Below are 14,519 nucleotides of genomic sequence, written 5' to 3'. Positions count from 1 at the left end.
AACAAACAAAATATATTCAAAAGGCGTATAAAAAGAAGAAAAGAAAAAAAACTTCATGGTCACTAAACTTGTTTGTGGTAAAGTTCAGGATCATTAAACATAAAAACCAGGAGCTTCCGGGGGTTGCCCCATTTGACCCCTTCATGCCCCTATGCGTATATTTTTAAAAACACAAGAGCCCCTAGTGGCACAGCGGTATGTCTGCGGACTTACAACGCTAGAATCCGGGTTTCGATACCCTTGGTGGACAGAGCACAGATAACCCATTGTGTATCTTTGTGCTTAATTACAAACAAACAAAAACATTAACTACACTTTTGACTAATGCAAATTGCAAGACTCCAACGTACTGGCCGGGTTTTATTTGGCTTGGGGGGTTGAAGATGAATCTTTTAAAACGTCCGCACAGAAAGACGTGAAGAACCTGTTTGGATATTTAAAAAATTATCTGAATGCAACCGAATAAATATACACTCTGTACTAGTTACAGAGAGATGAAATATGATATCAGGGCTTCGAAACATTAGCTCACATTTTCCAACCTTGAAATGTTGATTAGAATGTTTTCCAGATCAGATTTATTCAATAACAAGAGGTAATCTTCAATAGCCGCGGCGCTTGAAACTCTTTTAGACAGGATTAAATTAATCTACGAGACCTTTTTTCCGTTTTGTTAGCTAAATTTTTGTGGGGTGGGCATATACCCGATTCAATTTTATTACTCATCAGGATCTCTAACAGCCTCTCCTTAGATTGAAATTCTTTTAGGCCGAATTATAATAACTTAATCTATGAGACCTTGGGCGTAGTCAAATACATCAATCGAAAAGGTTTGACCTCCTGAATCCAAAACTGTAATTAGATATCAAATCGGTCAAGAGATGAGGGAGGTATGTACTTGAAAAAATAAATAGATAAAAATCCAGAGCCGTACTATGAGCCGCCATGCCGCGGATAAACATGTAGTAACTCCCACCGAAGTTTATATACCATTTATGTCGCATTTTTTGTTTGTTTTTAATTATGCACAAAGCTACACAAGGGCTATCTGTGCCCATCACGGGTATCGAAACCCGGTTTCTAGCGTTGTAAGTCCGCAGACATACCGCTGTGCCACTGGGGGCGTCGCATTTTTAAGTGTAAGCTAGTTCTATAGTACCTGCATGTAACAATGTATGTAAGTATGCGAGTATGTTATGAATATATATCTTGGTTTGTTTAGAAACCCATGTCTACATTCACTGTAAACGGTTAAAACCTATCTTTGGCTTCGAGGATTGTTAAAATTTAGTAAGATAATCTGAGGCATATGTTCTACAATTTTGTAATGAATACGGCCCATTATAGCAAGTTCTGCAAAATTACAAGTCACTTCTTTTCTGGAGATACGCGATATTTGCAATGTACAATATCATCTTGTTCATAATGTGATCTTTAGGATGTTTCCCAAATTAATTAATGTGTAAAGTTTTTCATAGAATTCGTTTCACTGAATTTGAGATAAATCTGGTTGAAGTTGACCACTAGATGCGCTGAAATATGATCAGAGTTTTGTGTGTTCACTCGGAGGGGTGACAAACCTCAAAATCTTAACGGTTAGGAATGAAGAAACTATTGAAGTGTTCAACATTTATTTGGAGGATATTCCCGTGATAACAGATCTGATAGTTTAACGAATAAGCATCCAAAATTGTCCAACTTGTTCAAATTGCAAGTAAAATATAACAATTGGCATACGTAGAGAATTTAATGTGGAGACATTGCTCCAGCCAATCATCATCTTGGGTTCCGATTTGAATTATAGGTTTTATATGGAAGTCCATGCAAAAGTAAGACCTATTGCAGATTTTGTCCCAAACAGCTGCCATCTCTAACTCCAATTTTCATAAAGAATCATCTAAATGTCTGAACACTAACTGTCTTGGCCACTGAGTTTGGTTTTAATAAATAAATGCATTAGCTAACAATGACTTTCTGGAAGCTAGAAAGAGTATTATTAGGGCTAAAAGTAATGGATTTAATTGTAATGACCCTATTCTATTGAGCAACAGATTTCAGTCCTTGGCTTGTGCAGATGAGGAATTATTGGACGGAAGAAAAACAAGAGTCAGAGAAGGATGTGGATGATAAACGTGGTTTACAGTTATAGGTGATTCCTTGATAAGGCATGTGGATAAGATAGTTTGTGAGGTAAATAGGGGGAAAAGAATTAGATTATGCTACCCATAATAAAGGAGCTAGCAATGATGTAGGTTTTGTTGTGCAGTTAGGAGCTAATTATGTAGGGAAAAGTAGGTCAGAGGAGCTAATTAATAAATACAAGGTGTTGATAAAGGCTTTTAAAGAAAAAGGCTATAACTTAACTATGTTAGGGATACTAAAATTAATTGTGGGGGTGAAATTATCAGTAGGTCACTAGGGTTAAATGCTAGGCTTAGGTTAATACGTAAGGATAAGCAGATTGGCTGGTTGGACTTGTGGGATCAGTTGAATGGGAGAAGAGCTTTTTTGGAAAGGGTGGTTTACATTTAAATAGGGCAAGGTCTGGCTTGTTTGCAAGAGCTATTAACTCAGCTGTAAGGGAAGTTTTAATCTAGGACTAGACAGTAGTGAGGACCAGGATAAACTCAATGCAAAAAAATGTAGAGAAAAGTTTAGTATAGAAAATGAGTATAGATGTAGTTCTAAAGATAGACTTAGTTTTTACTATTGTAATGCTAAAAGTATAAGAAATAAAATAGTTGATTTTAGGGCACTGGTAGAAATGGAAGATTTCGATATAATGGGAATAACTGAAACATTGTTAAATGTAGATGATTTTGATTACAGAAATTTCTTTGAAATACAGGGTTACAGGTTATTTGATAGTGCTAGAGTATTGAAGAGAGGGGGAGTGGTGGCTTTATATGTAAAATTTGAGTTACATCCTATCGAAGTTGAGGATATCAAAGATAACAGCAAGAAGATTGAATTCATTTGGGTTTCTGTTAGCGGATATAAAAGGAAAAGGCTTTTAGTGGAAATTTGTTACAAACCTCCAGTTAATAATGATGACATTATGGAGAAACTTTAACATGAGATTAAGATTTCATCTGTTAATGAGGTTATAATTATGGTTGGTTTTAATTTTGGACATATAGATTGGGAAATGCTAGAGTCAAACCATGAGAGAGAAAAGTTTTTGGAAACTGTTAAAGATGGTTTTCTTCAACAATTGGTCAAGGAACCTATTATGAACAATGCTATTTGAGATTTATTGTTAACTTCGAATATAGAAATTGTTGAGAGGATAAAAATTGGGGAATATTTGAATGCAAGTGATCATTGCTTTATCAGGTTCGATGTTTTACTACATATGGAGATCAGGAAAAATGCTAATTTGATTACAAATTTAAAAAAACAACTTTTGAAGGTATGTTACAATAATTATTTGCTGTGAATTGGGCAGCTGAGTTATTTGGGGACACTGACTTAAAGTGGAAAATATTCAGAGATAAATTTTTAGATATTCAGTATATACATATTCCTTTATAGAAAGTAAAGAGTGGCTGCATGTAAAAAAACCAGGTTAACTCACAAAGGGTATTAGAAATGAAATGAAAGTAAAGCATCACAAACTTAAGAACTTTAATATTGGTTGGTATGAGGTGAAATTTAAAAGATTATAGAAGGTCAACCAAGGTGGTAAAACAGAAAATTAGGACATCGAAACGAATGAAAAAAGGTTGTTCTGAAAATGTAAAAATTAATAGTAAGGACTTTAAGTGTATTAAAGGTAAATAAAATGTTAGGATGGGGATGATAAAGGAAGGCTTGTATCCGATGATTATGAGATGGCTGGGGTGTCAAATTCTGCTTTTTCTTCAGTTTCTACTGATGAAGATTTAAACAGTATTCCTCATCTTGAACAGTTGATAGATGGAAACAAGGTCGATCAAGATGATTACATTCATTTTGAGCTTGTTAAAAAATTGGGAAGTTTAAAGAACGACAAAGCTCCTTATCCAGATAATATTTCCTCAAGGGTTTTGAAGGAGGTTATGGATTGCATATGTGAGCCACTTGTTGCTATTTTTTGTAAGTCCTTGAATAGTGGGAAGGTTATTATTCTCTTTTTAAGAGAGGTGATAAAAATTGTTCCAATAATTATATTCTTATTAGACTTATATCAGTTGTGGAAAAGGTGTCAGAGGCGTAGCCAAGAGGTCCAGGTCCTCGAAAGATATAGACCCCCCCTATAGAAGTTAATGGGTTATTGCAAAATATGTCGAACAAAATCAACAAGATATATCGAGACTATATTTAATACAGTATGTGCTCAATTATTGCTTGATCAAGAAAATAGTTTAATTAATATTATATCGATAAAGTGATATTGAAAACAGAAGTTATCAACCATGTGTTGATACTTTCTATTTTTTGGATATATTTTGCACATGTTACGAAAACATATGTATTCTCATAACTGTGTTGAATAAAGCAACATACCAGTGCATCATATTGTAATTAAATTTTGACTATTATAATGTATTCACACATAATTTTTATTTTATTAGTATTAATTTTGTAAGATTTATCCTTTAACAGTGTGAACAAGTTTAATATTTGAATATTATTTTAATACAAATATAATTATGGGTTCATTCGTTGGGGTGTAGTTGGTAAGGCGATAGGTTGTGCTCATTGCATACTCACGTTCAAATCGTGTGTGAGAGAATATTTTTTTATTCGTCATCTCTTATCAAGAGCATTTTTATATTATGAAAATATAACCTAAAATTCATTTATCATGGAATTATATAAAACTATTCTACTTTAAAGCTTTATATTATATTATATTTTGATTTATATAATAATATATATATCTTTAAAAAAATAGAAATTTTGTCACATACAAAAATTCTAAAAAATTGTTTTAAAAATAAAATAATACACATTTTTAAATTTTATTTCAGATTATATTATAATTGTTAATTAAATCCAAACAATTTATGAATCGTCGTCAAAGAGATTGAAACTTGATGATAGGATACAAAGGCCTATATTAAATAAATATCCTGCGAAAAAAGTGAAAATAGGGAATAATGCTTTCAAAAAAGTTGGTACGATAATTTTTTTGGTTGGAGTACATAACATAAAAGAATGTTGCTCTATGTTATCCATGCAGAAAATTTTCCTTGCTCGATAAGCACTTCAGTGAAGAAGCGTTTATAGAATTAGCTTTTGCAACTGAAAGAAAGCTATGCAGAAGAATGCTGGTTTTAGAAAGCATGAGGCTTCAGTAACTCATATAAATGACATGAAGATATGGGGGGAAAGTACTTAACGATAACCGCTTCGTTGCTTTTATCAGTCGAACCATCAATAATCAGTGTGAAAAGCTTAGCCTCTCTATAGGGACTGCTCACTTTACATGCTACTAACTCGGCAATAACCTGTTGCAAATAAGTACAAGACCAATATCATAATATAAATTCATTCAGTATCAAAAGTTACTAAGTACGATTTGATCAAATAATATAATTAAAACAAATAAAATACTGATTGTTTAATCATTTATACCTTGATTGTTTCGTTCTGAATATCTCGAGAGGTATACTTTGCATTTTTTGGCATGTTTTTATCAAACTCTGGAAGCTCAGGTTTAACTTTGAATAATAAATCGTCGTACAAGTTTAGAAAGATTCCTCCACCCGCATTGTCCTCTCCAAAGTTAATATCTTCTTCATGTCCACGAAGAGGCAGGCCATTCATAGTGATGAACTTGATGACATGAAATAAAGTTTCAAGTTTCGGGATGATGTAGTAAAGGTTGATGTACCCTTGAAGATGATACCATTCTTTATTTAATTTCTTAAGAAAGGGAAAATCGAAGAGCATGTACTTGAGTTAAGAAAGTTAGCGGATAGGTAAGTTAAAACCTTCAAAAAATTGCAATAATAATTAAAGTTTGTAATGTATCTTATTTTCGAGTTGTTTGTTGAAGCTCTGGAGGAGTATTCTTTAGGCAATAGAATGAATGAATGGATTTATTTTGAAATAGAACTGGATTTTATATATAATTGAACTGTATTATTTATTGTTCATTATTCAAGTCAGCGAAAGGCATATGTCCAATGGTGGCAAGTGATTTAAGGGAGCCGAAATCATTTCTGATGGTGTTACCTCTAACACACATGATGGAGCATCGGTAACTTCCGGCAAACATGATGGTTTGCAAGCCCTGATATGTCAACTCTGTGAAAGAAAAAATAGTTTGTATTCATTGCACTAATCATAGATTGAACTTAGTACTCACAGCTGTTTTACAAAAGATGTTTCAAGTTGAAAATTTTTTTTTGCTTGTTTCACAGAAATGCTCATTTTTCAGAATACCAAGCATCGCAGCGATGTATAATGGTAATAGTTTAAAACGATTAATAACAACTAGATGGATTGGGCATTTCGATGCTCTAGTTTTAATAAAAGAAAACCTTGAAGATATATTTAACACTCTATCAATAATCCAGAGTTCTCGGAGGATTCAATCTCAGCATCGTTCACAGGTGGAGGGCTTATTTAAATCGTTCCAGAAGCCTGTAAACGTATTTCTTCTAATCTTTCTCCATGATGTGCTACGTCGCCTCGGTATCCTTACCAAACTGTTTCAAACCGAATAACTGTATATATCAACTTCCCTGACAACTCTTTCAAGTGCTCAGGAAGAATTCAATGAATTAAGAGAAAAGTACACAGTTCAATTTACTTGCTAAGGCAATGGAACCATTCATAAGTGGCAGACGAGTTAGAGAAAAAAAAATATACCTGTTCATTTCTTTGAACTGGTGGTCACGGATAACTTGCCAATATATCTTGAAACAAGTAATTATCGGAGCCTAATGATTGAGATACTTGATGGTTTGGAAAATGAGCTGAATGACCGTTTCAAAGATGAAAATATAAAACTATGGAAAGCAATGCAAGCTCTAACTCCTGATGCAGAGGGATGTTAAGATTTGAAAACTTTGGAGCCTCTGTATAATTATTATATTACTATACATTATGTTCAAGCAACTTTGAAAGGAAAATATTTCGAAGTGGTATAAAGTGAATGTCTCGTGTTAAAGAGCACAAAGAAAGAGAGAAAGAACACCATCTGGCAAACTGAAGAATATTTTGAATGTGGCTTTGTATATCATGAACTAGCTCAGTGCGTCTGCTATTGTTTTTGGCCAACTTTATAAAGCTGCTGTTACAGCTGGTTATTCTACAGCAAAAGCAGAATCTACCTTCTCTGCTCTTACTATGATAGATGCTCCTCACAGAAGATTCATGTCTTCATACAAAGAGGCTGCACTTACTTTCCCGCATTTCGAGAGAAAACCAGTTAAAACAGTTCCATTCGAAGAATTTCTAGTGGAATGGAATAAAAAGCCAAGAAAATTAACCGTGAGATAAGCAACAAATTGATCACATGATATTTTCAGCTTTCATATATAATAACTTCGTTTTGTATCATTTACTAAGACAAAATAAGTCTTCTATAGACACTATTACATTTGATTTGTTTTAATGGCCATTTTATTAACAATTTAGATCAATTTCAACTTTTTAATTTATTGACCCCCCTCCCCTTACCATTTTCTGCCACCCTGAGTGGAAAACCTGGCTCTACGCCACTGAAAGGTTTTGGGAAGTATGATTAAAGATGATTTGCAAAGTCATTTAACAAAGTTTATAATTTTATTGGATAGTCAACATGTTTTAACTAAGGGAAAATATTGGCTTACAAATCTTTTAACATTCATTGAAAATGTTCCTGCTTATGAAGATGTACCTGGATTTTTAGAAAGCATTTGACAAGGTGCTACATATAAAGCTTGTATAAAACATTATCTCTATAGGTGTGGTGAATAAGTTAGCTAATTGGATAAAAGAGTGACTGAATGGAAGAAAGCAGAGGGTTGTTTCCATTTATAACAATCCTCTGATTTCTTCCATCCAGTCATTCTTCAATCAAAATGAGTTAATGTTACAAGTGTGGTACCTCAGGGTTCAGTTTTAGGACCTTTTATCTATTTGATTTACATCAATAACATAGATGAAGGAATGGTCAGTAAATTATTTAAATGTGCTGATGATATTAAGATCTTTGGTGTTGACAGCTGTGAAGAGGTTGCTGTTGCTTTAGAAAAGAATTTAGATCATTTAGTGAGTTGAGCAAATAAATGGCAGATGGGTTTTAGTTATAATAAATGCAAGATAATTCATACGGGTTATCATAATTTGAATGTGGATAAGTATGTATCATAAGTATAATGTGGATGAGAATAACTTTAACAGTGTCATGAAAGAAAAGGATTTTGGTTGGCGGTTGATCAGTCTCTTAAGCCATTCAAGTAGTGTACTGTTGCTAGTGGAAGAGCAAATAGGATTTTAAGTTGTACCTGAAGAAATATTGAATATAACTCTAAAGAGGTCATGGTATAGGTCACTGGTTAGATCATATTTGGAGTATTGTGTTAAGTCTTGGGCTCCTTATCTTAGGAAGGGCATTGAATTGTTGGAAAGGATTCAGAGGAGGGTTACTAGAATGGTACCTGGGATGGAGGGGTTGTCGTACGAGGAGAGGGTAAGATCTGTGAAATTGTTTTCTCTTGAAAAGTAAAAAGTGAGAGGGGATCTGAGTGAAGTGTTTATGATTGTAAAGGAATTGATAGTGTTGATGAATAATATATTTTCACATTTAATGACGAGAATAGTAGGACTAGGATACATAAGTATAAATTTTGGCAGGGTAGGAGTCAATTTTATTTTTCTAATAGGGCAGCTGGCCTCTGGAATGGGTTTCCTTCGGATTTTGTGGAGGCAGCAAATTTAAATAAATTTAAAAGAAAGCCTGATAACTATATTAATGATAAGAGCTGGCTTTAAGATTTAAAAATATTTATTTGATAGTTTTGAATTAGTTAGAGAATGGGACAACCGAGATGGCCCAATAGGTCCCTTGCTGTTCCTAAACATCATATTATGTTAAAACGCACTGCTAACCATTACCAGTTTTCTACCGCGTCCAAAAATCATGTAGACAACCGCAAACTCGTAAACAGAGCATTTCGCTATTATCAACCTGCATGAAGTTAAGTTGCTCAACACCTATACTGATGATGATGTCAATTCTGCTCATTTTGATAAACACGTGCTTATCACATGAGAAGACAGATACCAGATTCATCTTGTATGCAGCCAAGAAAAGATACAGTAAAGTAATGATAAGAAAAGTAGATACTGATGTTGTAATTTTGGCAATTTTCCATGTGCACAAGTTACACATCCAGGAGTTATGGAAAAAGTCTCTCATGCATCCGTGCACACAGCATTACCATTGATCTTGGTCTAAGAGCATGCAAGATCTTCTTCAATACATTTATGAGCTGCGATACTGTGTCAACCTTCTCTGGATCGAGGAAAAAACTGTATTTGAGACATAGAAATTATACCCTGATATGATCACAGCATTTTCAAACCTTTCAGAAATACCACAAGAAATCATACAGGAAGATCTTGGATTGGTAGAATGGTTCATTGTATTAACGTACAGCTACACTTACCCAATCAGTAAAGTAAACCAGGACAATCAAGCGCTCTTTGTCCAATGCAGGCTGTTCTTATATGGGGGCAGTCACTAGTGCCTGAACAGGGTGCACCAACTACAGGTGAATGGGGTTCGGACGAAGCAGACTAAGGCTGGACACTACTGTGGGCAACCCTACCAGAGGCTACCAAGTCTTTCAATGACCTCACCTATGCTCCTGCAAAAAGAAGCACGCAGGAGTTTCTGCCAACGCTGCATGGCTAGATTGTCCTGCATTGTGCTTCTGTGCCGGAAATTGCCACCAAGATTAATGTTTCAAAAATCATGGCGGTTAGGATAGAATTTACAATGTATTTGTCTGTGTTGGTGGAGATTATACATGTATTTGGATGAGTCACATGATGCTTACATCATAAGACATAATAACATTCGAACACTTGTTAGCAACCTAAGTGTGGTTGTTATTTGTTTCTCTTTGTGTGTGAGTAAAGTTCACACTTATGATGGATGATGTTTCACATTGAGGTACATATTTAACAGGTGTGCATCTTAATGCACATACTACCTACCTGATATAACTGTCTGTTTCAAGATTTCTGCACGTGGTTACTTAAACATGTTTCAATAAAAATAAAGAAAATGTAGAAAACATGTATTTTGAGATCATATTGCCTTATGACTCGTAATGCTATTTGTACTGTAAAGAGTTTTATACATTAATAACATTGAAACTAGCGAACTTTATACACTATATTAAATGCTATAAACAACTCTCTGACGAGAAAAAATGTGGTTTTTAAATGCCAATATTCAATGTTTTTAGGGCAATCTAATTGGGCTATCTGCTATGTCCACCTCAGGGAATCGAACCCCGGATTCTAGCGTTGTAAGTCCGTACGCTTACTGCTGCCCTAATGGGGGGGACATGTTCACATCTTTAATGGTAAATTATATCTTACTGTCTTGAACAGCTACAACTTTAGGGTGAGTCAACATAAGTCAACAATAAATATCCATGTAATAAATTTTAAGTCATAATTTATGAATGTTTACTAAGTACTTGTTTAGAATTCTTATTAACTTTTAAGCTCCTCTGTTCCGCTGGATGTTTCTATATGTGTAATCGTTTGTTGACGTTAAACTAAGGGCAAACTCTTTTTCAAAATTGTACCTAAAAACATTTGACAACAAGATTAACTTTGCTTGTTTTTTACTCTTTATTATGACTCCCCGTGGGACAGTGGTAAGTTTGCAGATTTGCAACGCTAAATTCCGGGTTGGATTCCACAATGGACTAAACCAACCAAAGCAAACTCGTTGTCATTGCGTACATTTCACTACCAATCATTATGTAATGATATTTTCAAGTATCTACATATTAATTTAATATATAATTTTGTTTAATAAAAATAATATGTAACCATTTGATTTGGGCACAACAGCTCAAAAAATTAAATTACAATAATGGACAATTTAATTAAATATACTCTTTACTAACAGGAGAGTATTAGTTGGTTATGCTGATGCCATCTGGTGGACATAATTAGAACGTTCTTTTCAAGGTTAGCGATTATATATAATTATGAATGTTTGTTTCACATTTACTAGCAAGATATATTGAGTAGCTTTGAACTACTTTATTTGTATTAACATTTCCATCTGTAATAGATAAATTTAATAATTTCGTCTAGAAACCGTACGACAGTTCCTTTGGTAATAATTTCATATTTACCTGTAGAATGAATTTTTGGGTTACGCGTTTAATCATTCTCTCTTTGGCGGTCAGACTGAGATGTTTGGCTCATCAGATACTTTTCTTCAAAATTGGTGTGTTGATCTTCTGTTAAACTTTATTTAAAGAGTTAACCACGATCTGGCCATCCCTGTTCACTTGTAGGTGTGACGAGTCTTACAATATAAACGGTTAGAAATAAAGATTACACAGTTAGGATTAAAAGCCCCCACCCTCTTGTTGAAATTCCGTTAAAGAGTGGTTTGCAAGTGTAAGTGACGATAAAAACTGACCCTTTCAGAAGGTTTACATTACAAAACTTTCTGACGTGAAGTTCTCATATTCTGTAATTAAAAGCATGCAAGGCACAAAATTTTAACACCTCGAAGAAAGGGATATCTTTAGTGTGGGACCGTTTTGGTATATCCAGTAGATACAAAAACAGGCTATTCCATAACTAGCTACCAGTCGCATACAGAAGGAAGTGAATAAAGTTAAACAATTTATCACCAGAAGTAACCCAAGAACACGGCAACCCTTGCAGCTAAAATAGGAGTGTCCTTTGGATCTATCAATATGTTAATTCACAAGAAGTTAGGCTTACGACAAAAATGGTACAGAGCATGTTTCGAAAGCTTTTCTAAGGCATTAATTATGGTTACAGGCTACATCTATAATGGTAATTGAAAATCGCGAAAAAAATGCCAAGATAAATCTGCGTAATATTAAGCTAACGTACCCAGAACACTATACCGAGAGGAAATACCATTTTTGTACGGATTACATGAAAATAACACGTGAAAGTCAACATGTCAGTTCTTCCGCAATACGTAAGTACAAATGGGAATTCATATTACACATCTTGCAAACATCTGTTACGCATTTCTGTGCCTATGGATTGTACAAACAGATCCTAGAAAGTCGTCTTCTGCACGCAGTTGGTGTAATCTGGAAAACATGCATTGCATAAAAGCTTTCTGCAGTGGAAATTGTGTTGCGCACTTGGCTCGAATAGACCCAAATAACCCTCAGGAATTTATAATCTTTAGTATCGCGCGGGGTGAAAGCAGATTGCTTAATATTCGAACACCCTTGATGGTTAATTATTTCTTTGGAATTAATTAATTCTACACCCAAATAACGGCCAGGCACAACACAATTGCGTTACAAAGCAATAGTTGGTAACCGGAGTCATCGTATAGAACGCCACTCATTAATGGTGGAGAGAAAGGGATGTAAGGCCTAGACATTCATTCTTGTATTATTACCATAGACCGTCAACATTTCCTTGGAGTGAGGGTGCTTGTGTTCTTTATTATAACCAAGGTCTTAGCTTTTCACAAGCAGATATTTACGAATTACGTCATTCACTCTGGTGTGTGGCTTATGCATGGTCTTCAGTTGCCAAGGAAACGCATATTCGTTCGGTAAGCGAAATGTATAGTTCAGAAATAAAAGTTTCGTGAAGGTTAAATTATTTAGCATGATTGTGAATCAGACTTTGTTGTGAGTCATACACGTAAGCATTGCGTCATCTGAGGTAACCTCTTCAACATGTGTTTTCTCTAAGTCAATCAAAAGTTCCACTTACTATGTCTTTTCGTAAGTTATAACATTATGCGCCAATTTTTTCTGTTTCTGACTTTTATAAAACTTCACTAATTTGAATAGTTCGTTTAAGTTAAAGCATACGCACATGGACTGGTTATTGTTTGGTTTTTTCTATCGATATACAAGCATATTACAAATAAAGTCGTCCTCTATAAATAAGAGACCAAACTGTATGTTTTTGAACCGTTTATTGTTGTAAATCACTCGTTGTGTATGTATAGAAATCTTAATACCAGCTTCCCCCAAAACTTTTACCATTAAGAAACAATTATGCGGAAGGAAACCACCGATATACATACAAACAAACGTCCATGTTAAATATTTCATACAATAAAAAAACAGAATAACTGTTCGTTAACGCGTAATTTGTTGATAAACACTCGATAAATAAACAACAAGAGAGCATGCTTTATTCTATGTTCATTATATTAGTTAACGTAATCAGATACTTAAGAAATAAAACAAGTAGATCTGTAGAATACTCGTGTCAAGACGAAAATTTTTTGCGGAACATTAATCTTTTACACGTATGTTTCTTTATACTCGTGTCAAGACGAAAATTTTTTGCGGAACATTAATCCTTTACACGTATGTTTCTTTATACTCGTGTCAAGATGCAAACTTTTCTTCGGAACATTAATCTTTTACACGTATGTTTCTTTATACTCGTGTCAAGATGCAAAATTTTCTTCGGAACATTAATCCTTTACACGTATGTTTCTTTATACTCGTGTCAAGATGCAAAATTTTCTTCGGAACATTAATCCTTTACTCGTATGTTTCTTTATACTCGTGTCAAGATGCAAAATTTTCTTCGGAACATTAATCTTTTACACGTATGTTTCTTTATACTCGTGTCAAGATGCAAACTTTTCTTCGGAACATTAATCTTTTACACGTATGTTTCTTTATACTTCTTGGTTATAATAAAGTACACGAATTCAAAGTTGCTTTCACTCATGGATTCTTAGAATTACGGGTCGCGAGTTTGAATTCTGTTACCAAATATGCTGGCCCCTTTCAGTCGTGGGTTGTTATATTGTGATGATCAATCCTACTATTCGTTGGTAAAGAGTAGCCCAAGAGTTGGCGGCGAATGCTGTTGACTAGCTGCCATCCCTCTGGTCTATCGCTTCAAAATTAGGGACGGCCAGCGCAGGTAGCCCTCGATTAACTTTACGCGAAACTCAACAAAGACACAAAACTTAGAATTACGTTAGAATGTACGTAACAAGAAAATACGTTTACATCAAGTTAATGAAAGTTTTATGCTCGGTAATATGTAACATTGCTATAAGTATTCTTGCAAGGTACCTAATGGAATTCATTAATTTCTTAAGGTAGCTGTTGGTAGATTTACTGTATCATGAACCACTATAGTAGTTCATAATAGGGATAGCAAGAAATTGCACAAAACCCTAATAAAACGTTTGGGCACGAAGCGCCTTAAACAGTAAAGATTCAGTTCAAACAACACTTTAAAAACTTTACTGTTGACTGCTAAGACTGTATACATATGAAATACACAAAAAAGCATGCATGTTAGATTTATTAGGTCGTCAAGAAATTAATGTCGCATTTTTGAACACTTTCATTAACACC

This window comes from Limulus polyphemus, unplaced genomic scaffold (genome assembly GCF_000517525.1).
Source record: "Limulus polyphemus unplaced genomic scaffold, Limulus_polyphemus-2.1.2 Scaffold1376, whole genome shotgun sequence".
NCBI classification, from domain to species: domain Eukaryota; kingdom Metazoa; phylum Arthropoda; class Merostomata; order Xiphosura; family Limulidae; genus Limulus; species Limulus polyphemus.
The sequence above is the reverse complement of the archived record's forward strand: the minus strand, read 5'-3'. Positions refer to the sequence as shown.